Source organism: Eptatretus burgeri, chromosome 11, assembly GCF_056783735.1.
Source record: "Eptatretus burgeri isolate ZD-2024b chromosome 11, Ebu_testis_v1, whole genome shotgun sequence".
NCBI lineage: Eukaryota > Metazoa > Chordata > Myxini > Myxiniformes > Myxinidae > Eptatretus > Eptatretus burgeri.
The window spans coordinates 61,707,704-61,718,913 of NC_140971.1; the positions used below are offsets into that span (position 1 = coordinate 61,707,704).

Genomic DNA, 11,210 nt, shown 5'->3' on the forward strand with positions numbered 1-11,210 from the left:
GGCTTGTGTGTGGCTGCTCGGTCATGGAATCCCATTTCATGAAGCTCGTGATGAACAGTGTTTGCGCTGACGTTGCTTCAAGAGTCAGTTTGGAACTCGGTAGTGAATGCTGCAACTGCCGACAGACAATTTTCCCGCGCTTCGTGCTTCAGCACTCGGCGGTTCCGTTCTGTGAGCTTGTGTTGCCTCCCAATTTGTGGCAGAGCTGTTGCTCCTGTACGTTTCCACTTCACAATAACAGCACATACAATTGACCAGAGCAGTTCTAGCAGGGCAGAAATTTGATGAACTGACTTCTTGGAAAAGTGTCATCCTATGACGGTGCCATGTTGAAAGTCACTGAGCTCTTCAGTATGGGCCATTCTTCTACCATTGTTTGTCCATGGAGACTGAATGGCTGTGTGCTTGATTTTATACACTTGGCAGGAATGGATGTGGCTGAAATAGCCAAATCCACGAATTAGAAGGGGTGTCCACATACTTTTGGCCATGTAGTCTATATATTAATGTTCTTGTTTAACTACGTGAGTATATGTGAAGCAAAATAAGGAAGCCCTTCCAAACGATTTGGTTGATCCTCATATAGTATGAATGCTTTTCCATTTCAGATCAGAAAAGAAACATGCCACCTCCAGAGAAAAAGAAGCAAAAACTTGGAGGGGAACCCCCCCCCCCCCCCAATAATTCACTCCTCTTTGGGAATAATAATATTTTGTCATTGAAAAAAACATCAGAAATGTGTTTGCCTAATCTGTGAAAATCTCTTAACTGTGTTGACATGAAGTAACCTGAGTGACCATTTTCTTTCGAAACAAGCAACCAAGGCACAGAAGCGGGAAGGGTGAAGCTTGCCACGATGAAGCAAGCTTGTCAGAAAGCCAGCAATGTGTTTTCACAGCAACTCAGAAATGATCAAAGAAAAAAAAGACCCTGATTGCTTCAATCAAGATCAGTTGGAAATTGGATCAAGCAAAGAAACCTTAATCTGACTCTTCATTTATCAAGGAATGCAACTCGATAATCATCGATACAGTTGCCAATGAAAAGTAGCAAAAAGTAAGCAACATACAGTGAAGCCTCCACTTTCACGAGGTCTTCTTTCGTGAGTTCCAAGTATTCGTGAATTTGTAAATGGATACCAATTCCTAATCCATGACACATCGACTTCCAGTATTCATGAGCCACGTCACCTCTCACCCACCCGACCACCAACACCAGGGACATGAGGGGGAGGTGCACAGATATTGATACCGCACAGAACTGTATTTGGTTTGGCTGTGCAATGTGGGCATACCACCTCGGATACCCGCCCTGTCCTTCCTTTTCACAGCAGTTCCCAAACCGCAAACACCACACTGTGCCTCTTGACTCGTTATTGTGAACTTGTGCCTTTTTGCCGTTAATTATGGCTTCTAAGCACAAGATGAGTGGGGAAGGTGAGTCTGCTGGAAAGAGTCAGAAGATCTGTCCTGAAGAAAATACCCACAAATCAAGGGATTGAAGAGCTGGCTTTCTTGGCTGACATTATGGCATATTTGAATAAACTGGTGTGACAACTCCAAGCAAAGGATAAAGTTATGTGTGACTTGTACTTCTCGATTACTGCATTTATCAGTAAACCGAGGCTATTTGAACACCACATGATGCAGCCAAATCCTACTTTGACACACTTTGATAGACTAGGCAAAATTACCTGGCAGCCAACACATGTAAACAAGGAAAACGAAGTGTTTGCAACCACTGCAGTCAGAACTCGCTGATCGGTTTTCGGAGTTCAAAAGTAAAAAGATTTTGGTCTCCTTCATCATTTCTATTGGAAGCAGATGAGCTCAGCAACTGCAAACCATATATTGACAAAGCAAATATCACAGGCACAAATTGAGCTCCTGGACTTGCAGAGCATTGCATCTTGAAACACACGTACTGAACCACAAACTTCCTGTTAGATTTTTGTAAAAAACGTACACCAGGAAATGTTGAAACGAGCAGCTTTCATAGTGCTTTCGATATTTGGATCAACCTGCTGCTGCGTGCACACTTTCAGTGTGCTCACCTTGGTGAAGAACAAATACCATTCAAAACAAACACAGCACTCACACAGCAGAACTTGGGAAGGCAGCTGTTAGCAAAAAAATCCATGTCAAATTTTGCTAAAAATGCAGAATGTATCCAGTCTCAAGCCTCACATGAGTCTTAGTAAGCTTTTCATGTGGATTTCTGAATGTGTAACCAGGTTTTGTAATGCTGAATGACAATATTTTTTTAATAGCCTGACATCAGCTTCGTGACATTTTCGTCCTGCATTTCTGAATATATAATTCAGTTCTGTATTTCTGATTGAGTAATTTTATATTGCAATATATATTTTTAAATTAATTGTACTTTGTACACCTGTGGCGTATTTATAGCATGTGGCCGATTGCTACTTTCTAACTAGTACAGAGGCCGATTTATATGAAACGGTTGTGGACCCCTACACTAAAGCATTCACAATCGTGTACTATTGTCTCCCATAATTTTTTTTTGACATTTCCCAAATTTTCAAATGGACTGCAATCCCAAAATCATTTTACATGCCTTATTGCTCAGATATTATTGAGTACATCTCCCAAATATGAAAGATGCATCGAGTCATTTTCATTTTTTTGACGGGAGGATGCACGGACTGACAGGATCCAAAATATAAGCCCCCCAGCTTGGGCTGACACTGTTGGGGGGGGGGACAATTCTGAATGTAGTAATCATTTAAGATGAATGAAATAAACAAATTAATTAAATTAATGATGGTAAACACTCCACTGACATGTACATTTTCGTAATTTTCATAGGAACAAGCCAAGCCGGGAGGCGAAGATGGTTCGCGGCCATTATTGAGCAATGCCATGATAGGTACAATTGAGTTCGTGAAAGCTTTCGAGGAAGCCCTACCAGAAAAACCTATCTCTTCCATCAAAATTGACCAAATCAAATCGGATTTTTTATATGTTGTACTTATGGACATTACACACAGCTTCTAGGAAATTAAATTGTGAGAAAAAAAAATCGAGAAAAAAATAAAAAATAAATAAAAAGTTCAAGTGGGCGTGGCTCTGCCCACAAGGGGTGTAGGACGCCCCTCATACAAAAAGACAACTCGACCATGATATCTAGCTTGTGTCCAAGTTTAATCAAGATCGCATCAAACGTCACAGAACTATGCTCTGGAGAGAGTCACAAACAGACAGACACACAGACACAACGAAAATAGTGGTCACTCCTGGTGCCCACGAACCAATGAATACAGGTGGATATAGCCATCAATGATGGGTGATAAAAAGATTTGAAACACCATACACATTGTTTGGGAGAGCCGTAGAACACAGCACTTACAAGAAAAAAATGGCGCAGAAGCATCGTCCACTGACATAATGTGATGTCAATCAGCATGTCAAACAATGAGAAAAATATACATCGAAGAAAGTCAAACAGAATACATGGAGGGGTTGAAAGTAAATTTAGATGCCATTGGCAGACTTTTCAGACAGTCTTAATTATACCAAGGGGCATCAAAAAAGTGGTGGGGTGTCAATGGCGGTCGCTGCCTCAGGGCCCCAGCTTCTCCTGTAGCAATAATTTTTAATACAAATGTAAGAGAGAAAGTGTGGGGGTGGGCCCCTATTATGCCAGTAGAGTTTGGTGAAAATGCACGAAGCAGTGAGAGAGGGGATATAAAACAAAACAGACACCATCCTTATATTTAAATCGAATATTGTTGTGGATCCGGGGTTGCGAGGGTACGAGGGTGGGGGTATCCCGTTTCTCCCTGGACTCACTGAGAATCGAGGACATCACACACGAATAAGTCTGTGTGGTGGCGGGTTGCTAATCGACCACGAACGCCAAAATTTAACCACGTGACCCAGTGTCCTCCATCTGACTACTGTTTAACTGAGAACAGGCAGTCGCCTTATCGGGGAATCGTGCCCTCGGCGTTGAGCTGCTCTTATCTTTATTGGATCTTGATTAATGTGGCCGAGCATTCCTCTAGCATAGGGGTGGGGAACCTTTTTCCTGTCAAGGGCCATTTCGATTTTTAGAACATCCTTCGAGGGCCATGTAAAATTATTGAACACATATATCGGACTCACCTAATGCGATGGCTGGAACTGTTTCTCTTTGGCGAGGCGTTTGGTGTCAGGTGGTCGTGATGATGATGCTACTCGCAGCTGGTTTTGCAGGTTTGGGTCAGTCAGTCTTGAGCGGAACCGAGTCTTTGCAAGAGTCAGTTTTGAAAAGAACTGCTCAAAGCAGTAGGTCGTCCCAAACAGTGATGCAAACTTCAGTGCATGTCTCCTCACAATGGGAAAATCCTCAGCACGTACATACAGTTTGTAGAGCTCGAGCAAAGGGAGGTTGTTGTACCTAGCTTTGAGCTCGTCATTGCTTTGCACCTCAATGATTTCGTGTTGTAGGTTGTCAGTCACATCAGCTGGTTCCACATTAAACGGCGTGGCAAATATGTTCAGTTCCCTTTGTTTACTTTTCATGTCCTGGAACCTCTCTCCAAATGTCTGGAAGAGTTTTGCACACTCAGCAGCATATTCAGATGTCAGAGAAGGCTTTTGTTCTTGCAGAGTGGGAAAGTGGACAGTGTTTCCCCTTTCCAGTTGCACTTGCCACAGCTTTAGTTTAGCTTCAAATGATTTCACATTTGATTGCAGAGAGCTGAGAAGCTGGTTGGGACCTTGAAGCTTGACGTTCAGCTCTGACAGGTACTTGGTAATGTCCACCATGAAGCCCAAATCACACAGCCACTTGCTATCACTGAGTTCCATGACAGGTTTCCCCTTAATCTCCATGAACTGTTTCACTTCTTCTCTCAGTGAGTAAAACCGTGTGAGCATATTTCCGCGACTCATCCATCGCACCTCACAGTGGTAAACCAGATCTCCATACTCTGACTCTAGTTCACTCAGTAGCTCCTTGAACTGGTGGCTGTTCAGCCCTCTGCTTTTGACGACGTTTATGGTGGAAACGACAGTTGTCATCACATTTTTGAGCTTCAGGGACTGTGCACACAGATTCTCTTGGTGTATGATACAGTGGCATACAACGAACTCACTTGGATTGAGACTGAGACGACTCATTTCTTTTTTGACCAATGCAGTCAATCCCTTTTGCGTGCCAACCATGGCTGGGGCTCCATCCGTGGCCAGGCCACTTCACTTGTCAAACTGCAGTTCTAATTTGTTCATAGCCAAAACAACTTGCTCAAACAAATCCTCACCTTTGGTGGTGCCATGCATGGCTTGCAAAGACAGCAACTCCTCGCTCGTATCAAACTCAGCTGTAATCCCCCGCACAAAAATGGCTAGTTGGGCGGTGTTTGTTATGTCCGTTGTCTCATCGCAGGCCAGAGAGAAAAACTGGAAATCTCTAGCGGTGTCCTTCAGTGTTTTCTCAATATCTTGTGCCATTTCAGTAATCCGATCTGAGACAGTTCTTCGAGACAAACTGACACTTTGGAACAATTTTGCTTTGTCCGGTGCGAGCAGCTCCGCAGCGGCAACAAGGCACTCCTTCACAAATTCTCCTTCTGAATGCGGCATCAGCTTCTTAGCGATTAGCTCACTCACCACAAAACTAGCATGCATAGTGTTGTCTCGGTCAGATTGTGGTCTTATGAAGACTGCTTGTTGAGCACCGAAACTCCGCCGAAGAGCGTTAACTTTATCCAAGTGCATTTGTCCTTTCAACTCGTCCAGTTTAGCATGTTTCGAGCTGTAATGACGCTCGAGGTTGGACTTTTTCATCACCGAGAGCGCTCCCCGACAAACTCGGCATACTGGCTTGCCTTTTACTTCCACAAAGAAATAATCGTTTGCCCATTTCTCTTGGAAAGTGCGACATTCCGCATCTACTTTTCTTTTCTTGTTAGTCGCCATGTTTGTATATACTGAATGAAATGATGACATGAGATTACGCGATCACACATTACGTTACGCACGTGCTGCATTCACTGACCCTGAACGTGAAACAAACAGATGACAGCTGTCCATTTTTAGCTGTCCGTTGAATTTATTTTTTTGGAAAAAATAATCGCTGTCTGGAGTTTTTTTTTGTGTTGTATTTCTGAGGTTGCTTTTGTTTATTTTTATGAATTTCCTTGCGGGCCGGATCAAACGGTCTCGCGAGCCGTATTCGGCCCTGGACTTGGCTGAATTTTTGGCTGAATACGGAGGCCAGAGGTTCCCCACCCCTGCTCGAGCACAATGCCAGACTGATGTGAGAGCCAATTAGTTGGGAAATTTAATCTCCCAGATAATCTATGTATGGACATTGCTGGAACAATGGAGGAAAGGACAACCACGGGGAGATTAAAAATATAATGCAACAAGAATAATGTATTTGCAAGAAGCAATGTTGGGTAAGGTAAAGGAGGAGAGGGAACTCAAGGGTTTTAATGGAGTCAACGGGCAACCGGGGCAGGAAAAGGAGAAAAGCAACAAAAAGCAATCAAGGTGTGTATTTACAAAAACTAAAGAAAATGCACAAGTTGCAGACTTAGCTTAACCGATTCCTTACCAACCAGATAACATGACAAGGTACCCATCAGAACACTGTTAACAGCCTGCAGCACACCAAGCCAACATACGATCAACCTGCTTTTATTGACGGATCGCAACCACGTGTATGAAATACATACACATATAAATATACATAATGAAGGAAATAAAGAAGAAAGGAGAACGGTGAAAAAAAAACCGGATTAGACCAGCACCGGGGTGAAGGAGTATGCTGCCAGTGGGCTGGAGGGTGCTGTTTGTGTAAAAGATGGTGGTGACTGGGTGGAACCCCTTTGGAATCCAGCCAGTCCCAAGAGAGGACCTGCAGTCCGATGATCCTAAAAAAAATGACAGAAGGGGAGAGACCCAGACGTGTATGTGAGTTGCACTGTATCCTCCAGTACCACACTCAAGGCAAGATCAACAATCCGAATTGGAGGAACTGCAGCAAGAGTTCGAGCAAGCACAGCATTCAATGCAGCAAGCCCCAGCAGTCGGCCCCAAGGCAAGCCCCAAGGCAAGCCCCAGCAGCCGGCCCCAAGGCAAGCCCCAGCAGTCAGCCCCAAGGCAAGCCCCAGCAGTAGGCCCCAAGGCAAGCCCCAGCAGTCAGCCCCAAGGCAAGCCCCAGCAGTAGGCCCCAAGGCAAGCCCCAGCAGTAGGCCTCAAGGCAAGCCCCTGCATAAAGCCCTAAATCAAGCCCCAGCAGTAGGCCCGAAGGAAAGCCACAGTAGTAGGCTCCAAGGCAAGCCCCAGCAGTAGGCCCCAACAGTAGGCCCCAACAGTAGGCCCCAGCAGTGGGCCCCAAAGCAAACCCCAACAGTAGGCTCCAACGCAAGCCCCAACAGTAGGCCCCAACGCAAGCCCCAACAGCAAGCCCCAACAGTCGGCCCCTAACTTCCAGTCAGTTGGGATGATGCTTGTGTTCCAGGCAGAGCACAGAACTGCATGCAACAACATGAGTGCAGCATTTCCTCCAGCTTGAGAACTTCAGCATGGATGCCATAGATCCCAGGAACTTTACCCCATTCAAACTGGTTAACCGCAGTTTGGGTTTCCACAAACAAAGGCAGTTCACAGTTGATTGGAGGGTCAGCAATAAGGATAGTACACCCATGACATCCAACTCAACAGCTGGTGGATCAGTCTGGTACAGCCGCTCAAAGTAACCGCCCCAGCAGGCCTTTAATTCAGACTAATTTGTCAAGAGTTCGCCACCCTCTGCTCTAACTGCAGTACACCGAGGGATAGGCCTGGAGGAACGCAAGGCATAAATTCCGCTGTAAGCATGGCGAGAATCTTTTGACCACAGGTGATGTTTTATCCATTTATATATTCCTCACACAACGGCCTTCACAGATTCCTTGAGCTTGCCATCATCCAGCCTCGGCTGGGATGGTACCATTCTCCTCGATTTGAGCTGTAACTTCAAAGTTACTACAAGAGGCCTGTGGATGGCATTGAGGAACTGTGCACTCTGGTAAACCCTGCAGTTCTGGAGCATCCTCCAGTGACCATCAACGAGCACATGGTCAGTCTCCTTTGTGTTGGAATACCAAGTCCAGTGATGAGGTTGTGGGTGCTGAAACCATAAACCAGCCACCCCAAGTCCATGACTTCTTGCAAAGTCAAGGAACTTCGTGCTATTCTGGTTCACAGTTCCAGAAATAAGGAGACCAATGCAAGTCTCATAATCATCCCTATCAGTGCCAGTCGATACACGAGTGTCTCACCTGGGGCACCGATCAACCACAAACTCGAGCATAGCATCGAATGTCTCTCTCACAGCGAGATCACTCACATCAGTCGGAGCATATGCAGAGACCAAGGAAATGGCACTGAAAGAGTGACAAATCCTCAGTCTCATAATATGCTCATTTACCGGTGTGACCTCAATTAACATGGCAGTCGACTTATTTGACAAAACACAGTGACAGGAACTCCTTCCATACAGCAACCATCAGAGCGACCAGACCAGTAGTTGGTGTAACCACCCTCCATGATCTGCTTCACTATCTGGTCTCCAAACCTCAGAGAATGCTGTAATGCTGATGTTCAAACTCTGGAGCTCAGCTGACAGCAGAGACAGGTGCTAATCCTCTCTTAGAGTTGGGACATTCCAGACACCCACCCAAAGGGAACCTCAGGTGAACCCGAGGAGTCCACCATCTGGTAGAGGACACCTCAGAATCACCCAAACACACACCACCATAACCTGACTCAAGAAGGTCACCCCATGCTTTTCCTCCTGCAGTATCATCAAAGAATGGGCTCCTATTCAAAAGGAACAGCTGAAAGATGGAGGAAAAAAAACCAACAGCAGAGCCGAAGTCCAAGACAGGCAGAGGCAAACAACCAATTTGTGGGGAGGAATCGGGGGCAGGAAAAGGATGCATGGGTTGGAGAAGATAGAAACAGAAGGAAACTTTAAGATCCTTTAGACCCCTTTAGACCTTTACATCCTTTACACCCCTTACACCCCCTCAAGACCTTTAGATCTTTTGAGACCCTTTAAACCCATTTGACCCGAAATACTATTGCAATATACCATTTAGACCTTTAGAACCCTGAGATGCCATAGACCTTTACACCCTTTAGACCCTTAGACCTTCAGACCCTTGAGACTGCTTTGACGCATTTAGATACCTTTATATATTTTAGTGCATTTAAGTTATTTAAACCCTTTGGCCTGCTTAGACCCCTTGACTATTTAGACCCCTTCAACACCTGAAAGATCCTTCAACCCCATATAACCCTCAAACCCATTTAAACCCCTAACAACTATTGGAACATACCCTTCAGACCTTTTTAAAACCATTTAAGACCCCTTGTACCCCTCAGATCCTGTAGCCTCTACAGACCCTTTCAGAATCATTGACCCCTTAAAACCTCTTATACCCCTTTAGACCGTTGAGAACACGTAGACCAGTTTCAGATCGTAGACTCCTAACTACATACCCTTTAGACCCACTAACACCTTTTAAGACCACATGGACCTCTTCAGACCCTTTGGAACCCCTAGAGCCTTTGAGACCTTTTACCTTTTAGTTCAGTGAGACACCTTGACCCTGAAGACCCCTTAAACTCTCTTGATCCGTGAAGACTCCATCGACCTTTATATATTTTAGTTTTCTTGTGTATAATGTGTTGTTTTGCTCAGTTCAAGCTAAAATACACACTATTTGATGAAAAACACGTGTTTCTGCATGCAAATAATGATTAAAAACAAGAAACGTCATCAGAACAAGCTAACGTGTGAAAAATGCTTGTTTTAGGCAAATACGTATAACCGTTTTTGCAAGAATAGGGGTTCTTATGCAAAATGTGTTGTTTTGCTTAGTAAAAGCTAAAATACACACTATTTGATGAAATACACGCGTTTCTGCATGAGGATAGATGCATGGGGTGGAGAAGAAGAACACCGATTACAGCCTTTCGACACCTTAGATCTTTATTCCCCTTTAGACGCTGTAGACCCTATAAACCCCGTGAGACCCTTTTATAGACACCTAACTAATATTGAAACATACCCCTTTTGGCCTTTCGATCTTTTCAGATATTATATTATAAATTTTTTATAATTTATAAAGCCTTTGATATTATAAAAACCTTTAGACACTTTAGATCCATTGACCGTTTGGGCATTTTAGCCCTTCAGACCCCTTGGACACTTTAGGCCGATTACACCCCATAGATCCTGAGACCCCTTTCGATCGTATACCCCATGATTCCAACTTTAGAACCCTTCAGACCCTTATAGACCCCTTGGACCCCTTAGACACCTCAGACCATTTAAACCTGTAAAGCTGTAGACTTAGCTTTTATGACTCTTGAGACCAGGGGTTCTCAACCAGGGGGGAATTTCCCCCCCCCGGGGGGGAATTTTAGGGTTTCAGGGGGGAATTGAGACCACAGATTGGCAGACTCAAAGTGTTGGCATATAGATCTTTCCACAAACTACAATTCTACAGATTGTACATAATCTACAGGACATCACACTTTATTGAATAAGGTTGATGTCCTGTAGATTATGTACAATCTGTAGAATTGTAGTTTGTTTTTAATTTAATCTGTGACATTCGATCAACTTTATTGAATGTCACAGATTAAATTTAAAACAAAGATAAATATTTCACTTTGTAGTTTGTTTTTAATTTAATCTGTGACATTCGATCAACTTTATTGAATGTCACAGATTAAATTTAAAACAAAGATAAATATTTCACTTTTTTATCTGTGGAAATATTCCCATTTATAGTTATCTTTGATTTACTCTTGTTTATTATTCACAGAATTTAGAGCCCATCATGAGTGTCAAAAAAAAGAGGGTACGATGATTCATATATTCAATATGGATTTACACCAATCATCATCAATGGAGAAGAAAGGCCTCAATGTGTTATATGTAGCAAAGGTTTGGCAAATGATTCTATGAAACCAACAAAGTTGAAGCAACATTTGCAGAATGTTCATCCTCAACACAAGAACAAAAGCTTTTTTGAACGTCATGGGAATACTCTCAAAAAGATGAAGCTGGATTCAACAGGGGCATTCCAACAAATGAACCAAAAGGTTATTGAAGCTTCTTATGTCATTGCACTGGAGATAGCAATGCAGAAAAAACCACATACAATTGGGTAAACTTTGATCAAACCTTGCACTCTCAAA

The 11,210-nt window shown here is 43.7% G+C and overlaps 1 pseudogene; it reads right to left on the bottom strand.

Annotated features, from left to right (window-relative positions):
• Positions 1 to 4,127: 4,127 nt before the first annotated feature.
• On the bottom strand, positions 4,128 to 5,171 carry LOC147017209 (general transcription factor II-I repeat domain-containing protein 2B pseudogene; annotated as a pseudogene).
• Positions 5,172 to 11,210: the final 6,039 nt, after the last annotated feature.